Raw genomic sequence first — 21,977 nt, 5'->3', positions numbered from 1 at the left:
ATAAGAATGCAAGAATGGATAACTCAATTTTGGGACATGAATAGGTACTCAGCTTCAGCGGATATGGTGTGGGATAGCTTTAAAGCAGGAGTTAGGGGAGAGACATTAAGTTACACTCTGGTAAGAAGTAAAAAGGAAAAGGAGACGGTGGAAGAGGAGATTAGAACTCTAGTGGGGTTAGAAGAGATGCTAGTGGATGCAATAGGTAGACAAGAACCCATCAAACAGATTCTGGTGGCTCTGGAAGTACAGAAGGCAGAAACGGGTGTTACACTGGCGCAGAAAACAGCAAGGAATTACTTAGCAAAAAAAGAGAAATGTTACGAATTTAATGAGAGGGTTGGTCACCTACTCGCAGTCAGGACCAGACAAACTTTAGCAGCAGGAGAGATAAAAGAAATCAAGGATAGTACTGGGGCAATTGTCAACAAGGTGGAGGAGGTACAGGAGGTGTTCAGCAGGTTCTATGAGGTTCTATATGAACAAGATATAAACAACGGAAATATAGAGGCAGAAAGTATGGAATATCTCTTACAAGGGCTACAGGTAGGGTTGAGTACAGAAGAGAGGGAAAAGCTAGATGGGCAATTAACAGTCCAGGAGATAAGAGATGCGGTATTTAGTCTACCATCTGGCAAAGCAACAGGACAAGACCAGATACCTGTAGAGTTCTATAAAACCTTTTGGGATGTGTTAGCTAAGGATATTTGGGCAATTTGTTGTTTGGCACAGGGGGGCAGAATAGTCCCACAATCTTGGGCTGGTGCGGATATAATAGTGATCCTGAAAAAAGATAAACCTCCAATAGAACCAGGCTCCTATAGGCCGATTACATTGTTAAATGCCGATGCAAAGATATTCTCCAAATCGTTGGCTAACAGACTGAGTAAGGTAATAGAAAGGGTGGTTTCCCCAGTACAACACGGCTTCATACCTGGTAAAGGGACTACCCAACATACCAGACAGCTGATCACCATCTTAGATGCAGCAGAGGTTTCAGGAGACCCTGTCGCGGCTATTTTTCTGGATGCCGAGAAGGCTTTTGACAGGGTCTCCTGGGCATACTTATGGAAGGCCATGGAGTGGGCAGGCATAGGTAGGGGATATATAACTGCAATTCAGGCACTTTATAAATATCCCACTGCTAGGATAAGAATTAATAAATCGTATTCAAATGCGGTACTAATTAGACGGGGGACTAGGCAGGGATGCCCAGCCTCACCTCTATTGTTTGCCATATATTTGGATCCGTTTTTAAGAAGACTTACACAAAATATCAAGATTCCTTCAGTCACACTGCACGAGAAGGACTACAAATTATTCGCTTATGCTGACGATGTGGCCATTATAACATCGACACCAGAGGGCTCACTGATCGAAATTGAACAGGAGGCAAGGAATTTCGGTGCGGTGTCAGGGTACCTAATAAACAGAGAAAAGACGCAAGTAATACAGAATAGATACACAACATTTGTAGACACACGAATAGTCCCAGAAACAAGGTACTTGGGAGTCAGGGTGACTGCGGATTTAGAGAAATTAGTGGAGATTAATATGGAACCACTATTAGGAAAGGTCAAAAGAAACATGGGGAGGGTTAACAATCTGCATTTGACACTAATGGGCCGTATTAATTTTATCAAAATGGTCACTTTCCCCAAATTTTTATATTTGTTTAGAGCAATCCCCCTATACTTTGAAGGTACATGGTTTAACAGAATAGAATCAACAGTGAATAAATTAATTTGGGCACAGGGGAAGACACGTAGGGCATACCGTTTTTTGACATTATCAAGAGAGAGGGGAGGCTGGGGGGCACCGGATTTTAAAACTTACTATTGGGCGACAGCTCTACAATATTCCAAAGGGCTATTAGGAGGAAGTGATCAGCGGGATGAGAGAGCATGCCCAGAGAACGTCTATGAAGCACTCTTGGGAAAGGCGGCAGAGAATGCCCTAGTCACAACTGTGGACTATGCCTATTTTAAACACACAAGGTTCAAGACCCTGAGCGCAATATACAAAATTTGGAGGGCAATTAAGAAAAAATTAGGACTGGGCAGATATAATAGATATCTGAGACTATATATGAATGATGATCTACCAGCAGAGATTTTTAGGGATGCAGTCATGAAAGAGTGGGATGGCAGCGGGATTAAGAAACTAGGAGACTTATTGGACACAGAAGGAGGGTTCTTACTGTTCCAAGATATACAATACAGATTTAAAATAGCCGGGAATAATTTTTTTAAATACTTACAAGTGAGGAGTTACTTTCATTCAAAACAGGGGGGAGCAGGAGGAATGACAAGCTGTAGGATAATGGACTACTTGGGGAGTAATATACTGTGTTCAATTAGGCAGTTGTATGCAGAGTTACAGGTATACAAAACAGATGACAGAGAGAGATATGGCAACAAATGGGTGGAACAGGCGAGAGCTCAACCTGAAGCCCTGCAAGCCTCATTAGATTTGGGTCGAACTATCCTGTGCTCAGCCACACTGCAAACCCAACATTACAAAACAGTCTATTCGTTATATCATACACCTGCTAGAATAGCCCAATGGGGGGGTAGCACTGGAATAACTTGTCCACGATGCAATTCAACAGGTGCTAACATTACCCATATGTTTTCACAATGCCCGCAATTGTATACTTTAAAATTGGCAATAGAGGAGTTCTTGGAAAAATCGTTGGGGCTAAAAACTAAAATAACTGATGAATTGATAATATTAGGTATAAGTATAGGAGACAATAACATGTACTCAGAATTTCTGTTTATGGCTATAGCAGTGTTTAGGATAATTGTTGCAAAAGCCTGGAAGGAGAAATCTGCACCGACGTTTCAGACCTGGATAGCAAGGCTACTTTCCACATATAACTTAGAGAAAGCCATATATGATAGAAAAGGTAGAAGGGCAAGGGCCTTAGGGGGTAGGATCTGGCTCCCCATCGAACAATGGAAGAGCAGAAAGAATTAAAAGTACGTTTTTCTGCTTTTTTATTTTTATTTTTTGGGCTATATCAGTGTTTGAGTTGTTTTATCTTCCCTACTTTTGTCTTACTTTTTCTTTGTTATATGTATAACTTTGTAAAAACAAATCTGTACTGGGGGGTTAAAAAAACTGTACTGGGGGGGGGGGGGAAATTGCAATAGGAAAAAAGTGTAATGGATTTTACAGAAAAAGTGTGGGGGGGAGAAAAACTGAATAAAAATATAAAAAAAAAAAAAAAGAAGAAGTTCCAAGTCTGAGAGGATCTTGTTCATAGCTGACCCCGTTCGTGAGTGGAGGAAATGGACGAGGGGGTTCTCGTGTTCGTCCATCATTTCACAGGTCTGATTGTTCGGGCAGGGGTGTAGGTTGAAGCCCCCTCCCCAAATTATATGAACGTTACCCTTTCTCTCATAAAGGTGCCGATGGTGAATAATTTTTTCTTGAATCAAAAGAAGGGTGTTTATGAAATTGTCATCATCTAAATTATTGTATAGGTTGATTAATATGATGATATATTTTCTCCCTAAGATGAGAGTGAGCAACTGAAAGTTTGGAGAAGGATCTGCCTCTAATACGATCAGGTCTGTTATTGTGTTCGCTATGTAGGTTGCCAGCCCCCCCCTAGGTCTGCCTGAGCTGCTTGGGAGGGCAGGGGATGAATATGTCTTATATCCTACAAGATGTATGGGCGACGTGACCCATGTCTCCTGTAAGCATATAATTTTGGCATCCTCCAAAAATCGGGCGGCGGAACCATCCTCTATTTTTGATCGGAGACCTGCAATATTCCAGAAGATCACCAGGAGCTGTAAGATTTCCTTTTCTATATCTGCCTTTTTAGGTTCTGATAAAACAGGGGGATCATTAGATATGACCGGGGTTGCATGTAGGGGATTCGGGGATTTGACTCGTGGTCAGTCGACCATTTCCAGGCTGTTAAACCGGTTCATGGTCGGTATGCCTGGCCAGATTTGCCCATATGTGATGTCTCTATAGTTGGGTCTGTATGATCGATAGAGCGGTCTGTCCCACTGTTCCCAGTTTCTGACTCTGTTTCGTGGTCCCACAGTCTGCCACGGGCCCTCATGTTGTTGGTAGTTCTGGTTTGCTGACCACCAAGAATTGTCAGGTTCGCTATATCGCTGAGATGTTGTAGGTCCAGCGAAGTCTAATTCCCATGGTTGTGGGATTGCTTTTCGCCAGATGTTATCGGATTCATTCGCATAGTTATTATAATATCTTTTTGGGTAGAAATAGGAGAGGGATCTTGTAGCGATCCCTCCAGTTGTGTTATTATGTTCCCAGGAGCAGATATACTCAACTATACTAGAATCCTCAAAAGTGATCACTATACAATCTCCCCGGATGCTTTTTTTCCTGTGCCCCACCCCAGGAGTCCTACATACTGATGTAGTGCTGCTTTTCCAAGTTGGCGGAACAGGTCGATTTGTGTTCAACCAATATTGTACTTTATTTTTCAACGACCAATTGGGTTCCAACCCCTCTCCCGTTAATTCGGGAACCCCCGTCATCACTACCACATAAGGACATGCCTCAGGTGGCATGTTTAGAGGGTGCCTGTTATCGATGGTCCCTCTCAGAGCTCCTTTGTTAATTGAGAAATTTGGTTTTTTTGTGGCAGGAGTTTTGGGGACCGGTGTGTTTGTAGTTGGCGTATTTACTTTAGGAGTATTTGGTATGGTATTGGTCTGCGGGGGAATTGTAAGGGCCTTGGGCGTGGGTTTCTGTACAGGGGGAGCCTTTGATGCTGTAGGGGCCTTTACTGTGGGTTGCTGTTTGGGATGCTTCTCTTTCCTTGCCCGTTGTTAGTGGGAGGGGGATTCTAAGATGGTGATGTCTTGGAGGTTCTGTGGTGGATAGTGGATTGTTATCACATTATTAATTGGGTCAGCAGTCTGATGGAATGGTACTGCCGAATTTGTGGTGTTGATCAGGTCTATGTGATCGACCGTTGTTATGTTTAAGGTGTTATCTAGATTTTCCCTATCCTTCCTTTTCTTTATGGCTCCCTCCCTCCACCCTCTAGCTTGCCTTACTTCTTCCGGGGTGTTGTCAGGGAAAATTTCAGGAGTTTTTTCTAACTCATTTTCTGAGAATGTTGTAGAAAGTTGAGAGGCAGAGAGATCTACATTATTTGGAAGACTAAGTCTATTTGTGGCCGCTGTTGTTTGTGTAGGAGCAGACTAAGCATGGGCGGATTTTGCGGATCCACGATTCGCGGATTTAGCGGATCCACGGATCGTGGATCCGCAAAATCCGCCTATTTAGCGGATTCAGCGGATTTGCGGATTGGGGGCGGGGCTTCCTCGAGTGTGTGGGCGGGGCCAAACGGACGGGGCTTCCACGCGAGCGCACATGCCTCTTGTGTGTCTAAAAGGTCAGAGACCGATCAGAGCAGCATCGATGGGATATTTGGGAAGAAGGCACATCTGCCCAGCCTCCCAACGCTCACGATTTTTTTTGGGCTGATGAATGAGTCACTACATTTGCGCTTCAACTAGTTCCAGCGACCAAGTGTGTGTTACTATGCAATCGCGCCGAAGTGCGCAGGGGTCCCTTTAGTGAAATGTCCATCATAGTGGGTAAATGGCGGGAAGACGGTGCACACCTCGAGTGTGTGGGCGGGGCCAAACGGACGGGGCGTCCATGCAAGCATGCCTCTTGTGTGTATAAAAGGGCAGAGACCGATCAGCAGATTAATTTTTGGGCTGATCAATGAGTCACTGAATTAAAGCTTCAACTAGGGCACATGCTTTATTGATATCTGCAAGTGTTTCCTGTTGAGGTTTATTTTTTTGTGCCAGGACCGTCATGCCCGAATGAACCCTGCCCTTCATATTTACTCAAGAAGACACCACCGTTGAAATAATTTACGATGGCGCCGGCAAGCTGCCAGCGCCATCCTGCAATAGTTACTTAATTAGCTTCAACAGGAAGCTCCAACTGTTAAAATAAAGCAGGCGCTCGAGCCCCTGCTGTATCTTATCTATTAGAGCTTCCTGTCGAAGCTAATTAAGTAACCATTTGAGGATGGCGCTGGCAGCTTGCCGTCGCCATCGTAAATTATGCAGGCTTGAACTTTTGACCGCAAAATCCGCTCCGATCGCGGATTGCGGATTCTCGGTAAATCCGCGAGAGTTCGCGGATCGCGGATTTACCGAAAATCCGCAAAATCCGCGATCGGAGCGGATTTTGCGCTCATGCTTAGAGCAGACTGTGTATCTGGGGTTCTTGCAGTTGCTAGTAGTCCCATTGAGGATCGCCTTGCGATTGCGAGTTCAGTTGATACTCTACCCTCAATCAAACTTATACTTTGGTCAATGAATGTATTTGCTTTAGAGATAAAATCATCCATTGGTCCTAACAGTTTTTCTCCTACCCCAATTTTTTGTTTGAGTTTCTTTTGCTTAGTTGATCTCGTATTCATTTTCTGTAGATGGAGTATGCAAAGGTCTCTAATTAGTATTAATAAATAGTCGCTAACTTCAGAGAGATGGTAAATACCTGTGATTTGATGTCCGCAGATATAAAGCTTGGAGCAGGGGCCCGGACCGGACTCTCACGTTCTCGAACGGCCTCAAACGGCCTGCTCTTTGCCCGGTCTTCGCCCCGGGCTCCGCCCCGCGCGCGTCCCGCGACGCGGGAGGATTGATGTCAGTTAAATACTTATCGGCGGGGGGCGTGTCCGTGGGCGTGGCCGCCGGGGGAAGAGGAACCAGCTGAGCAGCGTGGCGATTGCTGGTCCTCGCAGTCCCCCGGCTCGCTGATGTTTATTGCCCAAGCCTCTACCCAGGGGACTCAAGCTGGGAGCGGTATGCTCGCCCTGCCGATTGCAGGGCTCGCTCACACCAGCGAGTCCTCGTTGAGGGGAGGCGGCACGCAAGGAGTCAGGTTATGCGACTACACGGAGCTCTACTCCGTTCCTGGATACGGCAAGCAACACAGCAGAGTGAGTGGCACCCGCGAAGCGGGTGTCACGAAAGGTTATGAGCCGGTGGGCGGGGGGCGTGTCCGTGGGCGTGGCCGCCTGGGGAAGAGGAACCAGCTGAGCAGCGTGGAGATTGCTGGTCCTCGCAGTCCCCCAGCTCGCTGATGTTTATTGCCCAAGCCTCTACCCAGGGGACTCAAGCTGGGAGCGGTATGCTCGCCCTGCCGATTGCAGGGCTCGCTCACACCAGCGAGTCCTCGTTGAGGGGAGGCGGCACGCAAGGAGTCAGATTATGGGACTACACGGAGCTCTGCTCCGTTCCTGGATACGGCAAGCAACACAGCAGAGTGAGTGGCACCCGCGAAGCGGGTGTCACGAAAGGTTATGAGCCGGTGGGCGGGGGGCGTGGCCGTGGGCGTGGCCGCCGGGGGAAGAGGAACCAGCTGAGCAGCGTGGAGATTGCTGGTCCTCGCAGTCCCCCGGCTCGCTGATGTTTATTGCCCAAGCCTCTACCCAGGGGACTCAAGCTGGGAGCGGTATGCTCGCCCTGCCGATTGCAGGGCTCGCTCACACCAGCGAGTCCTCGTTGAGGGGAGGCGGCACGCAAGGAGTCAGGTTATGGGACTACACGGAGCTCTACTCCATTCCTGGATAAGGCAAGCAACACAGCAGAGTGAGTGGCACCGGCAAAGCGGGTGTCACGAAAGGTTATGAGCCGGTGGGCGGGGGGTGTGTCCGTGGGCGTGGCCGCCGGGGGAAGAGGAACCAGCTGAGCAGCGTGGAGATTGCTCATCCTCGCAGTCCCCCGGCTCGCTGATGTTTATTGCCCAAGCCTCTACCCAGGGGACTCAAGCTGGGAGCGGTATGCTCGCCCTGCCGATTGCAGGGCTCGCTCACACCAGCGAGTCCTCGTTGAGGGGAGGCGGCACGCAAGGAGTCAGGTTATGGGACTACATGGAGCTCTACTCCGTTCCTGGATACGGCAAGCAACACAGCAGAGTGAGTCCTAATAGTGAATTACAGCCATTTTCGTTTTTCACTATTGCAGGGCTACCTGTTCTCCATAGGCCAGAATGGGCAGTTAGATTATTACATTTTATAAGCCTAACTGACTCAGGGAACATAGTAGAAATTCGAGTTTAGTATGCCTGAACTCAGAATGATAAAATACAACTTTTAGTGAAGTTGGTTTTAACATTCTGTGTTTGAAAATACCACTTTTAGAAAGTAGGTATTTTCTTGTCTAACTATCCAAGCCTGCCTCGGCTAGGTTGTGTATTCCTTGTCTGGAGTTTGAGTGACAGGGTTGGGGGATTCCAGGAGACAGGGTGAGTCAGCACAGGGCCGAATAGAGAGATAGGCATGTAGATGGGTTGGAGGAGTTGCACCTGGGACCTAAATAGGGCTGTGTCTGTCTTCCACAATGCTGGCTCCACCCCCTGTGGTGCGTCTGATGTCTCTGCCCTGCACTGTTAAAGGAGAGAATGAGTCATATCAACAAAGTGCTCCAGGGCAGTGTCTTCCATCGACAATGCTGGCTCCACCTCCTGTGGTGCGTCTGATGTCTCTGCCCTGCACTGTGAAAGGAGAGAAGGAGTCATGTCAACAGAGTGCTCCAGGGCTGTGCCTTTCCTCCACAATGCTGGCTCCACCTCCTGTGGGGCGTCTGATGTTTCTGCCCTGCGAAAGGAAAGAAGCAGTCATGTAAACAGAGTGCTCCAGAACTGGTTCGGACTAGGCAAAGGCCCCTCTGCCCTCAGTGGACAAAGGATTTTGGGGTATAAGTATTGGGACACTGATCCCAAGAATTTAGGTCACTTTTGGACTACAAGAAGAAACCTTTGCTGAGGAGAGGAACCTGAAGAAACTGAGGAAAGACTATCCCTAAGCTGAAGTGCTGCTTGGGGGATTGGCCTGCAGTGATTGCCTGACTGCCAAAGAAAGGAGAAAGGACTTTGTTTGCACTTTATTCAACTTGTGAAGGATCTCCAAGGGCTTGAGAAAAGAGCTTGCCTCCTGCTGAAGACTCAGGGACAACAGACTTTAAGCCACAGCTCCCCAGAGTTCTTTGGAAGTGCCTGCTGCTGTTTGGTGCCTTCTGAGGCACTGCGTGTCGCAAGGAGCTGGAAGCGCGACTCAAGAGGGAGAAGCGTGTCACCGTCTCTGCCGTTGCGTCTCTGAGTAAGGATGTCGCCGATGTAGCTGTTGCATTACACCGCATTAAGAGAATCGTCTCGCACCGAGGAAGAAGCGTGTCGTCGTCGCAGTCGCTGCCGTCACATCTCTGAGTAAGGATGTTGCCGCTGTAGCTGTCGCATTGCACCGCATCACAAGAGGCGCCTCTCATCCACGGAGAAGCGTGCCGCCGTCGGAGCTGTAGTCGTCACATCACTGAACAAGGGTGTCGCCTTGCACTAGATCTTTGTCGTATTTCCATCTTGCAACACTTTCATTGCCCTGCATGTAGCATCTTAAGGTATATTGACTCAAAGTGTCGCATTTTAAGAACTAAAGAGAACTAAACTAAACCTACCATTTTAAGTATAGTATAGTATTGTGGATTTTGTCATTTGTGGTCTTGTGTTAAGTCTATATAAAGAATACTTATTTTTAATATACAACTTGTGCGCTGTCCATCTGTAGTGTTGTCACTTGATTACTGTATGTGTTCACAAATGCTTTGCACACTGCCTCTCTGTGTCTGGAGCAAGGTCAAGGAGAGGCAGGGTCTTGTGCACTGAAAAGACTTTCCTTTGAAGTGTGCCTACTGTAAAGGCAGAAAGTGGTGTCAAATCCAGTTCCTGGGCCCTTGCAAATGTAACCTGGTGAGAAAATCCACACATCGACTCTCAGCACCCATTTTTTCGATGACAATTGGGCTTTGTGAATTCACGCTAGGCAGTCACCCACGAAGGGAGCTGAGGTGTGCCCTGCATACCCTGATGGCCCATCACAGGGCTGATGGTTCTTCCTGAGCTAGAGCGGTGGTGGGAGTTGACACTTGCACTGATGTCTCACGGGTAGCTCCGTTATGTGGCCCTTATTCGTGTGTTTGTGGTAGGTGGACTCTGGATGTCTCTACCCCCACTACATGCACTCATGAGGCTCTTGCCGCAGATGTTAACAGGTCAGGTCCCCATTTTAACATATGGAACCTGAATGTCAGGTCGATGGTAAAACATCACCAAGATATTTTTGACTTGATAGGCAAGGAGTTGCCGGATGTCTTCTGTTTGACGGAGACCTGGTTACAGGAGGCCGATACGGCAGTCATCAACTTGGCCTTCCCGCCAGAATATTCGGTTTATACTCTTAACCGCTCCTCTAGAAGAGGGGGTATAGCGCTTGCCGTCAAATCCTGCTATCCGTGCGACTGGCGAGGGCAAAAAATCACAGGCTGTGAAAGTGCGTTGTTTAAGATCTCAATAACGCCTCAGTTTGCTTTCTCTGGCCTATTGATTTACCGTCCCCCTGGTAGCGATGTGGCTTTCAGGGAGGCCCTCCCGGATGCTATCAGCACGCTAGCAGCAGACTGTTCCAATTTTTCTATTCTTGGTGATCTTAACCTTCATTATGATAACTTGTCCTTGTCTGCGGTAAGTAGCTCGGTAGCCGATCTTGAGGCTCTACAGCTAGCTCAGCTGGTGTTACACCCCACCCATGTGGCCGGTCATACTTTAGACCCATTTTCACAAATTTGGCAGAGGCTTTTATTTCCATTCCAACTCCTCTGGCCTGGACTGACCATTATTTGGTGCGTATCCAGTGTCCACTATGCGAGCCTCCTCGTAAGACCATGGCCCGTACTATTCCCAGACGGTGCTGGAATAAATTAAAACTTGATGATTTGTTCCATCTCTGGACTACCAACCCGCTGGGTCCAGTCGAAAACGTGGATGTGGGCTATGACCGCTTTTGTGAATGGGTTACTAGGGCTCTTGACTCCCTTATTCCGCTAGTTCTGTGTAAGTGTGGGTCAAGGGACCCGAGCCCTTGGTACGATGACTCCCTGCGTACGCTTAAAAGTACGTGTAGGCGTGCAGAGCGGCTCTGGCGCAAAACTTATGACAGCAATAAAAAAGTTTTGTACTCGGCCGCCGTAAAATTATATCATCGTGCTGTCTGCAGAACTCGTGCGGCTTTTTATGCCCATCAATTTCGTACTTCCACCAATCCCTCAAAAACTATCTTTAAGGCCTTGAAAGATCTAATAGCTAAAAGGGTAGTAGCGAATAATCAGGGCTCCATCGCACATTGTGAAACCTTGGCAGCTTTCTTTTTGGAAAAGGTCCTGGCTATTTACAGAGCCTTTCCTACGGTCGCACCCTCCGCGTGTAGACCTTCTAAGCTTCCTGTTCTGGATGTTTTACACTCTTTTCCCAGTTTAACATCGGAAAGCTTTGAGAAACTGGCTCAGCAGGTCAAGTCCGGTTCTCCGGCTGACCCTTTACGGCCAGCTCTGTTCAGAGATCTTACATCTCATGGCCTCTCGCCGGTTTGCTCTTTGATTAATAGCTCATTAGCATCCGGTCTTGTACCTGCTAAGTGGAAACAGGCGGTAGTTATGCCCATTTTAAAGAAACCATCTTTGGATGCCGGTAAACCCAAGAACTACCGCCCAATTTCACTTCTTCTGTGGCCTGCCAAAGTTGCGGAGGCGCATGTTAACTCTGCCCTCTCGGACCACCTTTTACGGGCGAACATCCTAGACAGTACACAGAATGGTTTTTGGGCGGGGCACAGCACGGAGACGGCCCTTCTTTATATGGTGGAACATCTGCGCTCCGTGTTTGATGCGGGTCAAATGGCGGCGCTGGTGCTATTAGATCTGAGCGCCGCCTTTGACACCGTCTCCCACCCGACACTTCTGCAACGTCTGGAGGTTGCTGGCGTCACCGGCCCTGCTCTCCAGTGGTTCCGTTCTTTCCTTGCCAATCGTTCGTTTTGCGTGGCCATTCCGCCCCATCAGTCCAAATTCCATCCTCTGGATCTTGGGGTTCCGCAGGGCTCCTCGCTGAGTCCCACGTTATTCAATCTTTACGTGAGACCGCTGGCTGAGGTTGTCAAGCATTGGGGTATGACCATGGTGTCATATGCTGACGACACTCAGCTAGCGGTCATGATCAGCGGGGATGCGGAGGCCCCTAGATTTCAGAATGGACTCCGGGCGGTCGCCAGCTGGATGACTTCCAACTGTCTCCAGCTGAACGCAAATAAAACGGAAATTATGATCTTTGGCAAGCATACGGAACTATGGGGCGACAGGTGGTGGCCCTCGGATTTGGGTCCTACGCCTACTCCGGTCACTGAATTAAAAAACCTTGGGGTGTGGCTTGACCCAACTCTCACCTTTGTATGCCATACAAAGCGTACGGCGGCTTGCTGCTTTGGCATCTTATGTGGACTTCGTCCCGTATTAAAATTCTTTGATGCTACCACCAGGCAGCTTGTGGTGCAGGCAACGGTGACCTCTCGGCTCGATTATGCTAGCTCCCTTCTGGTGGGGCTAAACCGAGCCGAAATCACTCGTTTGCAACGAGTGCAGAATGCAGCGGCCAGAGCAGTTGTGGGCTTACCTAGATTCTGTCCCACTACTAACACCCTGCGTGCCCTGCATTGGTTACCGATTGCGCAAAGGATCCAGTTTAAGGTTCTTTGTGAAGCCTATAAGATCTTGAAGGGCTCCCCTGTTTTGATCCTTTCTAAACTCTTGTCCCGCTATGTCCCGGTCCGTGCCTTAAGATCTTCGGACCTAGAACTAGCTGTTGTTCCCCGTTTCAAGCGCAGCCGTGCCGGCGGTCGCTCTTTTCAAGTTCGCGCCGCTGTTCTTTGGAATTCTCTTCCTTTAGAAATTCGTGCCCTCGGGGATTTGCTCTCCTTCCGCCGAGCTGTCAAAACTTTTTTGTTCCCTTAGATCTTTTTATGTTTGGTCCAGTTGTGTTGTGTTGCTACCTTGTCGGGCGCCAGGACGCTCCTTTGCTGGAGCATCTGTGCGCGTAATAAATATTGCTAACATAACATAACATAACATAACCTGCAAGGTCTGTGCCTGTCCCCTCAAAAAGAGCTGCATACCCGTCTGTAGTGTGTACTGGATCTCCAACACCATATACTCAGAACATTTTTGGACTGCGGATATTCTGCCAGAAAGGATAGCTGTTGTACTGCCAGGAGAGACTGCCATTTTGCTGCTTGCTTTGCTGTGTTGGCCTGCTGCCTGCAGCTTCTTGCCTGTGAATGAGAGTACTGGACTTTGCTCTCTGCATCCTGCTTTCTAAAGTTTCTTCAAGGACTTGGGTAGAGCTTGCCTCCTGTTGGAAGTCTCCAGATCATCAAAGACTTCACTTGCATCTTACTACCAGCACCTGGGCTTCTTTGCTGTGAGTCCAGGAATACCGAGTGGTGCCTAACCTAGTCCTGGGCCAGTGGAGGGGATTTGGGTGCTGCAACCAAGAAATTGAGTTATGGCGGGTTTACAAACCCATCTAGACGCGCACTGTGCATATGGTGTGTTACACCTTCACCCTTTTCAAAAATAAATTTTCATTGAACTCTGTACCAGAAAAAATTCTCTGTTTTAATACATGATACTTATTGTTTGCTGTACATATTTATACTCAATGCTGATTATTTCATCATATCAACAAATACATCATGATATCTGATTTTGCTTTGAATCATACATGTACATTATTACATTCCATTGTTACATTTTAACATCATAATATTCTTATGCTGCCCTATGCATTTCGGTACACCATGGTACCTTCATCAGGGGCCAGTCTGAAAAAAACAAAAATATAGGGAGATGTAAATTTATTGTGATTATTAGAACGCCCATGAGTGTGGTATTATTAATGTACCAAGTCATACCTGTATAGACAAATCGCTGTGCTTACAAGCTGAAATGAATGAAAAATGTATGAATGTATGTGTTCTCCCAAATAAACTCACTACTACACAACTTAAGTGGATCACTTTTCCTTTTAAAAAAAAATATATAATGAAGCTTACCGCCTTCTTAACAGTGTTATACTGTGGATAAGCTGCAAAAACGAAATAATAATAATGATAAACCCTATCTAATGACGTATGATATTTCCATATTGAATGCTTCTGATATCATCCAAAAATACCTGAACTGTAGCCGACCTGTTTCTAGTCCTGCAAAAATATATAACCGATGTTATGTCGATTCACGGGCCAAATAGCTATATGCTCAATGTTGCCGTGTAAACGTATGTACGTACCTCAGTACTTGAATGTATAATCTACAAAATAAGCGAAAACAACGCCGTGAGTTCCTGCCACTTGTTTGATCATTAAAATGCTAAAGCTCTCTTATGAAGCCCCGCATACTCAGCATTTACCTTAAACTGGTGTCTCTTCCCGCCTGCACTTCACCGGTGTATACAAAGCCGCGTTCTAAATCGCAATAGTAACCGTGGTCGCCATCTTAAACTGGGTGATAGAGTCACCGATCCCTAATGAAAGTTTCTACCTACGCCAACAGCAGGCTTACCATTGTTAAGTGCAGAATAGCCGTTTCAGTCCGGTTTTCATGTTTACGGCGAAGCACTGATGAGAGCCTCGTAAAAACTGTTCTGGAATGGCGGCGATTTAGAACGCGGTTTTGTATACACCGGTGAAGTGCAGGCGGGAAGAGACACCAGTTTAAGGTAAATGCTGAGTATGCGGGGCTTCATAAGAGAGCTTTAGCATTTTAATGATCAAACAAGTGACAGGAACTCACGGCGTTGTTTTCGCTTATTTTGTAGATTATACATTCAAGTACTGAGGTACGTACATACGTTTACACGGCAACATTGAGCATATAGCTATTTGGCCCGTGAATCGACATAACATCGGTTATATATTTTTGCAGGACTAGAAACAGGTCGGCTACAGTTCAGGTATGTTTGGATGATATCAGAAGCATTCAATATGGAAATATCATACATCATTAGATAGGGTTTATCATTATTATTATTTCGTTTTTGCAGCTTATCCACAGTATAACACTGTTAAGAAGGCGGTAAGCTTCATTATATATATTTTTTTTTAAAGAAAAGTGATCCGCTTAAGTTGTGTAGTAGTGAGTTTATTTGGGAGAACATGTACATTCATACATTTTTCATTCATTTCAGCTTGTAAGCACAGCGATTTGTCTATACAGGTATGACTTGGTACATTAATAATACCACACTCATGGGCGTTCTAGTAATCACAATACATTTACATCTCCCTATATTTTTGTTTTTGTCAGACTGGCCCCTGATGAAGGTAGCATGGTGTACCGAAATGCATAGGGCAGCATAAGAATATTATGATGTTAAAATGTAACAATGGAAAGTAATAATGTACATGTATGATTCAAAGCAAAATCAGATATCATGATGTATTTATTGATATGATGAAATAATCGGCATTGAGTATAAATATGTACAGCAAACAATGAGTATCATGTATTAAAACAGAGAATTGTTTTCTGGTACAGAGTTCAATGAAAATTTCTTTTTGAAAAGGGTGAAGGTGTAACACACCATGTGCACAGTTGGTTTGTAAACCCGTCATAACTCACATTCAAACAAGGAGTGACTACCCTTATTAGCCGCGGCACCGGTTCTTAAAAGTGATAAAGAAGGATAACCAACGGAGTGCTCCTCACGCACCCACATAACTAGCAACCAAGAAATTGACACATTGACTTCAAGCGTCACTTCGGAACCAGCGCATCCCTGCAAAATCAACGTATCACCGATGCCTGCACCGAAGTCATCGTTCCCGCTTGCTGAATGCGCAATGCAATGACCACAACTTACAACGCAAGCTTTAATGGTGCAGCAGCGCCTCTGAAGTACTGCATCTGAGTGAGTCTCAAGCACCACTTCACTGAAGCCTGTGACGCACTGCTTCAACTCACCACCTGTGGCCTGGTGGTTCAATATCAATGCTGTGGAATTGAACCATTGCACTGTGACATTGATGCATCATTGACACCGCATTGCAATCAGGACCTCAGGTCTCATACCTGCAATCAGCGCATCAACTCCCCTGTGCCCACATTATCCCTGGGTGTTAGTAGCTCAACGACCCTGCACCGCCTCCAGGAACCAACACATCACTTTGCTACAGTGACCCCTCACCCCCTCTGCGCAATGTATGGCCCCAAGTGCCAACGTGTCACGACCTGCATAGCAGTAAAGAACCGATGCATCACCTACCTTTGCGACAACTCACCTCCTCTGTACCTCACACCATCTTTAACTTTGTGATGCACCCAAGGTCCTGTACCGGGTCCATGTGACTCCTGTAGCCGGCCCCAGCTCCAATGCAGTCGGACTGAACTTGTGGATTTGTCTCGGTTAAGCATAACCAAATACCCCAGTTGGACCTAATGTTTTCTAAATGCATAAATGCATTTAATATTGAAGGATTCATATGCTGACTTTCGTATGTTAAAAGTTTATCGTCTTGGTCTTGTTTTACTTAGATAAATATTGGCTATTGGTCTAAACTGGTGTGGAGTACTTCTGTGGTGTTTTCACTGTGTTACTACGTGTGTGTGTGTGTGTGTGTGTGTGTTGCACAAATACTCTACACATTGCCTCTAGGTTAAGCCTAACTGCTGTATACCAAGCTAGTAGGGGATTGAGCACAGGTTAATGTAGGGCTTGCTTGTGTCTTACCCTGACCAAGATTTTGGTTGCTGCTTGACCAGAGCTCACACCCCAGTCAACCAGTAACCAGCGCTGGACTGTGAACACAAACCAGCGCTGGCAATTCAGTTTGGCTGGCACCGGGGGTGCTGGTGAGAAGCAAGGCCTGCCCCTTGAGGGGGGGAGGTGCTAGTGAGGAGCACTACTGGTGCTTTTGTTGCAGGGAGCCAGTACTTCAGGACTGCTGCAAAACCAGCTTCCAGTAAACAAAAATTGCCCCCCACCACTCAAAAAACAGCCCCCACCCTTCCGGCACATCGGGGAAACAGCCAATGCCGGCTACGACCAGTCTGGCCCTGCTAGAAACCCAATTTCTACAAGTAAACAATCTGCAGATACTGTAAATCAGGGTCAAATGTTGTATTTTGGAAAGCCACCAAAATTCCTACTGCTGTGCTGAGGATGCTCCAGGCAAACAACTAAGAATATCGCTGAAGATATAGAGTTAGAAGTACAGCTGAAGGAACTCCAGCTTGAACGGATGACCGAGGGAGGGGGTGTTGATCACACGCAGTAATGCAGCCAGCCCTAAATCAACATGGAAGCAAACCTGCAAGCTATGACACAGCCAGCCAAGCAAGCATTTATGCAATCAAATTATTTGAAAGCCCACCCATTACAAAAAGCATAGGAGCTGACAAGGCAATTGTGAAAATAAAGCCAACTTTTTGATTCAGCAGCTATCACCAATTTGTTTTAGGCGTTCACTTCTAGTCATAAATTGCGTTTTTATTCTGTTTGACTTTTTCCTTGCCTTATCTAAACAGTTGTAATGTGGGATTTTCCAGCAGCTCAGAAGGGGAACAGACTTGTGTCCCCAGCCAAAACATCCAGATATAAAACAAAATGATAGATATACATGTAATGTGTATTCTAAAACATTGAATCTTCCAAGAAGAACTTAAAAACGTAACTGTTGAGCTTACAAATATATTTATGAATTGTATGGTCTTAGGGGAAGCTCTGAAATGCTTACAGCAGTATTGGAGTCTTATCGATGATTTCTGTGTAATGATCATTCATAAAATAAACCAAACAATATGCCTATGTGGCACCTTACTAACTGATCATGTCTTCTGTTTTTTTTTTTCATTAGTGGAATAATGTAACCTAGGTTTTTCAACTACCATTTTTGATTAGCATAGTGCAATATAATTAAAGCTTGCAGGTTTCCGTTTTTACTACATTTTGCAGATACAGACTCAAAACATTGCATTTCCTTACTTATTAGTGAGGCGGCTGTTCAGCATGTTGAAAAGTTATAATAAAAAGTGTTATAAGCATTTTTGTTACCTTCTATATAACCAAGAAAACATTATGTACAACTGAACAACCCTATTAAGAAAAGAATTAACATACAAAATGGCTTCTAGTTTTTTTGTCCTTGAAATGCTGGCAACTTCTTCCTGCTCGTTTTAATGCTTAATTGTTATAGCATTTTTTTGTTATGGGGTGGGGACATAAACCACAGGTGGGTGGAGTTTGGGAAACAGTACCTGAATTACAGCACGAGCAGCGGAAGGACACTAGGGGATAATAAACAGATGCCAGATCCCGAGGGCAGACTGAGGTGGATTTTGTGCTGGTACGGAGGTGATGCGCATCTGATACTCAGTGATGCTGAGATGGTGCTGAGTGATGCTGAGGTGCTGAGTCAGGATGAGGTGGTGGTGGTGAGATGGTGCTCATGTGCTCAGGTAGTGCTGTGCTGACACTGCACTGCTGCTAATGTGGTGATGTGCTGATGGTGAGGTGGTGCTACATTGGTGCTGAATTACTGCTGAGGTGGGGCTGCACTGGTGCTGAGGTGGGGCTGCACTGAAGCGGCAGTGGCGCTGTGCTGATGCTGAGATGGTGCTGTGTTGATGTTGAGGTGTAGCTGCGCTGATACTAAGGTGGTGCTGAGGTGGTGGTGTGCTTATGTGGAGGTGGTGCTCAGGTGGTGCCAAGTGATACAGAGGTGGTGCAGAGTGATGATGAGATGGTGCTGAGTGATGCTGACTTGGTGCTGAGCTGGTGCAGAGGTGATGCTGCACTAGTGCTGAGGAGGAGCTACACTAATGCTACTGTGGTGCTGAGTTGCTGCTGAGGTGGTGTTGTGTTGGCACTGAGGTGGTGCTGTGCTGATGCTGTGGTGGGGCTGCGCTACTGCTGAGTAGGTGCTGCGCTGGTGTGGCTGCACTGATGCAGAGATGGTGCTGTGCTGATGCTGAGATGGTGCTGTACTGAGGTGGTGCTGCGCTGATGCTCAGGTGGTGCTGTGCTGATACTGAGGTGGCACTGCGCTGATGCTGTGCTGGTGCTGCACTGGTGCTGAGGTGGTGCTGATATGGTGGTGTGCATGTGCGGGAAGTGGTGCTCAGGTGGTGCAGAGTGATACTGAGGAGGTGCTGAGTGATGATGAGCTGATGCTGAGCGATGCTTTGGGGGTGCTCAGATGGTGCAGTGCTGGTACTCAGGTGGTGCTGAGGAATGCTGCATTGGTGCTGTGCTAGTGCGGATGTGATGCTGCACTGGTGCTGAGGTGTGCTGTGCTAATGCTGAAGTGGGGCTACATCGGTGCTGAGTTCCTGCTGAGGTGGTGCTGTGCTGATGCTGTGTTGGGGATATGCTGGTGCTGTGCTGGTGATGTGCTTGTGCGCTGATGCTGAGGTGGTGCTGTACTGATGCTGAGTGGTGCTGAGTGATGCTGAATGAGGCTGTGCTGTTGCTCAGTGATGCTATGGTGGTGCTGAGTCACTCTGAGGTGGTTGTACTGCGCTGGTGCTCAGGTGCCTCTGAGCTGTTGCTGAGTTGTTGTGCTGTGGTGATGCTGTGCTGATGCTGAGGTGGGTATTGTGCTGATGCTGAAGTGGTGCTGTATTGGTGCTAAGTTGCTGCTGAGGTGAGGCTGCATTGGTGGTGGTGCACTGATGCTACGATGGTGCTGTGTTGATGTGGTGCAGAATGATGATGAGGTGGTACTGAGTGATGCTTCGGTGGTGCTAAGTGATGCTGTGATGGTGCCGAGTGAAGCTGTTGTGGTGCTGAGTCCTGCTGAGTAGGTGGTGCTGCGCTGGTGCTCAGGTGGTGCTAGTGATGCTGAGTTGGTGATGTGCTGAAATGATGCTGCGCTGATGCTCATGTGGTGCTGTGCTGTTGCTGAAGTGGTGTTGCGCTGATGCTGAAGTAGTACTGCTTTGTTGCTGATCTGGTGCTGAGGTGGGGCTGTGCTGGTGCTCTTATAGGGCTGTGCTGGTGGTAGTGCATTGATGCGGAGGAGGTGCTGTGCTGATGCTAAGATGGTACTGCGCTAAAGCTGAGGTGTTGCTGCACTGATGCTGAAGTGGTGCTGTGTTGTTGCTGTGTTGGTGCTGAAATGGTGCAGTGCTGATGCTGAGGTGGTGCTGTGGTGGTGCTTAGGTGAGGCTGAGTGATGCTGAGGTGGTGCTGAGTGATACTGAGGTGGTGCTGAGTGCTGTTGAGGTGATACAGAGTCATGCTGTGCTGATGGTGCTGCATGGTGCTCAGATGGTGCTGAGCCAGTGCTCAGGTGGTGCTGAGTGGATCTAAGTTGGTGCTTTGCTGAGGTGATGCTGTCCTGTTGCTGGGGTGGGGCTGTGCTGATTCTGAAGTGGTGCTGCATTGGTGTTAAATTGCTGTTTTTATGGTGCTGTGAGTATTCTGAGATGTGCTGTGCTGATCCTGAGGTGGTCTTGTGCTGGTGCTGAGGTGGTGCTGCCTGATGCTGCGAAGGTGTTGCACTCATATTGAGTTGGTGCAGCACTGGTGGTGGTGCACTGATTAGGAGGAGGTGCTGAGGTGGTGCTGTCGTGATGCTGCGGTGGTGCTGTGGTATTGCTCAGGAGGTACTGCACTGATGTTGAAGTGGTGCTGCACTGATGTTGAGGTAGTGCTGCACTGATGCTGCGCTGCTGCTGCACTGGTGCTGAGGTGATGCTGAGTGATACTGAGGCAGTGCTGATGTGTTGCGTGCAAGTGCAGGGGTCGTGCTCAGATGGTGCTAAGTGATACTGAGGTGGTGCTGAGTGATGCTTTGGTGGTGCTTTGTTAGTGCTCAGGTGGTACTGAGTAATGATGAGTTGATGTTGTGCTGGTGCTCAGGTGATGCTACACTGGTGCTGAGGTGATGCTACACTAATGCTGAGGTGGTGCTACGCTAATTCTGAAGTGGTGCTGGGTTGGTGCTGAGTTGCTGCTGAGGTGGTGCTGTGCTGATGCTGTGGTGGGGCTGCGCTGGTGCTGAGTTGGTGCTGCACTGGTAATGGTGCACTGATGCGGAGGTGCTGCTCATGTGGTGCTGAGTGATGCTGAGGAGATGGTGTGCTGATGCTAAGGTGGTGGTGAGTGATGCTGTTGTCGCACTGAGTGATGCTGTGCTGGTGCTGAATGATTTTGTGGTAGTGCTGAGTCATGTTGAGGTGGAGCTGTGCTGACATGATGCTGCACTAATTCTGAGGCGGTGCTGCACTGATGCTGAGGTGGTGCTGCGCTGATGCTGATGTGGTGCTGTGTTGGTGCTGAGTTGCTGAAGTGGAGCTGTGCTGGCGCTGAAGTTGGGCTGCACTGGTGTTGGTGCACTGATGCGGAGGTGGTGTGCTGATGCTGAGATTCGATTTGATTTGACTTTAAAATTTATAAAGCGCAACGAATGCCCGGAGACGTCTTGGCGCTGAGAACTAAAAACTCGGGTCAGGAAGGGTGCGGGCGAGTTAGAGGTCTGCTCGGAATAGCCAGGTTTTTAGTGATTTTCTGAATGAGGTAAGATTCTGGCTGTTTTTAATTGAAAGAGGTAGGGGATTCCAGAGTTTTGCCGCTCTTAGCAGAAAACTCCTTCCTCCCTAACATACCTGCTTAAACCTAGGTACTTGGAGCAATTTCATTTGTGCAGGTCTGAGGTTCCTGGACGGGACATAATACTTTATTCTGGAAGTCAGGTAGGAGGGACCTCTAACTTGGAGTGCCTTAAACGTAATGCAGAGTGCCTTAAATACTATTCTTTTCTGTACCGGCAGCCAGTGAAGCGCTAGTGGCCGCTGGGACACTGATTCGTGCTTGGGGATGTTCAGGATCAGTCTAGCTGCCGCATTCTGCAGGCGTTGGAGCTTGCTTAGGTGTTGATTTTGGATCCCAAGGTAAAGAGCATTACCATAATCCCACCTGGAGATTGCAAGGGCAGTTACCACTGTTTTCAAGGCCTCTGGGGGGTTAAAAGAACAAATCTTTCTGATGAGTTTTAATATAGCCCAGAACCTTGCCGTAAGGCAGTTGATCTGAGATGGTGCTGTGCTGATGTTAAGTTGGTGCTGCAC

The sequence above is a fragment of the Lissotriton helveticus genome, chromosome 1_1, assembly GCF_964261635.1.
Source record: "Lissotriton helveticus chromosome 1_1, aLisHel1.1, whole genome shotgun sequence".
Lineage (NCBI taxonomy): Eukaryota > Metazoa > Chordata > Amphibia > Caudata > Salamandridae > Lissotriton > Lissotriton helveticus.
Note: the sequence above shows the minus strand (reverse complement) of the source record.